This window comes from Echinococcus granulosus (assembly GCF_000524195.1).
Source record: "Echinococcus granulosus chromosome Unknown EG_S00015, whole genome shotgun sequence".
Taxonomy (NCBI): domain Eukaryota; kingdom Metazoa; phylum Platyhelminthes; class Cestoda; order Cyclophyllidea; family Taeniidae; genus Echinococcus; species Echinococcus granulosus.
Genome location: NW_020170395.1, coordinates 1,316,246 through 1,317,874, shown reverse-complemented (window position 1 = coordinate 1,317,874; position 1,629 = coordinate 1,316,246).

The window sequence follows — 1,629 nt, the reverse complement described above, 5'->3', positions numbered from 1 at the left end:
GTAAAATACCAATCCATTTATTTTTTAATTTGTTTCCAATCGAGTATCTCAGCAATTTTCCCTTCAAAGAAAATTTCACCTACCAACTGGTTTCCGTTCTTAGTTTGATTCATTACACATCTTTAATGTTCATACACCACTTACTAACTGAATAAAGTATGCCCTTGAAGTAATACGTAGTTAGATGTTTTGACAGGAATGTTTTACCATGTCCTAAAAATTGTGTTTTGCAGGACCTACTTACGAAGTCTACTTGATTTGATCCCAGTATCTAGGAAAATTCACTTCTCACATTATTCTTTTGAGTACACCTCGAAGGCTACGTGTTAGCAAATTGCAGTTAGCGTGTTTGTCTAAACACGCGTTTTGGGTGTTGTAAGTAGACAGTTTGGATCAACTTCGTGGCCTAAAGTGGCGCTATTGATCTTCACGGTGGAGACACTCCGATCAATCTCAAAACCCTACATTCTAACAATGTATGTGATGTCTCCCCTAACCAGTCTGAAATCGGAGGAGGAAGGGAAAGTGTGTGTTTAAACTGCAAGAACTATTAAGTCCTTTACCGCAGGTCGTATTTCTGCTCAATGACACGGCTTTCGGCTCATGCTGGTAGCCTCCCAGCTTTCCTCAGCGTTAGTATGTAGTGCATCCTCACTTCATAGAGGACTCGGGGCGTTGCATCAACACTAACAGATGTCAGGAGGATATCAAGGATATACGCAAAAACAGGCAAAAAACGGGGTTATGAAAACAAAGTGCCGAGGAAGTAGTCAAACTCGCTGGAATAAGGGGATGCGCGAATTGGTAATGCCCGAATGCAAACCAGTCGTGCAGACATGTCAGAAAGTGATTTGGTTAATTCAAACACTAGTTGAGCCCTTACGAAATTGCCGCGACTCTGCCATGGTGTGCATATCATGGTGAAGAGAGTGCAGGTCACTTAAACTACTTGTGGCAAATGAAGGAATCAGATCAATGTCTGAAGGACTGACGTTAGTAGATGGCATTCATGAGTGTTCGAATGATTGGTGGAGTGGTTCTGGCGGAGCAACGCCCCCCTTACATTAGTATATAAATATCCTGCTCTAACTGCATATTCAGCTTCGATAACGCGTGGTGAGAAGGAATGCGGAAACTCCGAGGAGAAGACAAAAAGAAGGACGCCTCAAAAGGGTAAATTTAAACGTCGATTTTTCCAACTCAAATAGTAATAAAGGTGAAGCCAAGGCCCATCGGTCATTAAAAGAAGTACTTTCGACTAAACTGCACAAGAAAAAAAAGTGAGTCGATTTATTTACTTTCGGAGGTCGATTGTTCTGTAGAAACGATGCGGTCAAATTTGCTCCATTTCGAAAGACAGAGGATACATCAAGTACTTCAGTGGCGCCAATGGCAACAGAGTCGTATAACGTAACTCCTAAAGAAAATCATTTTTATGCCAATCCAATACCACCTCCGGTAGAACAAAGCGCAGAAGTGTGTGCCAGCCTGGAGAGTAATGATGGTTCCCCAAGCTCGGAACCTGAAAAAATTGGTGCCACTGATACGGAATTGCATCCCGTCTCCGAAGCAAGCTCAGGAGCGAAGAATGCAATGGAGCCTAATTTGTTCAGTTCCATCATACACCTT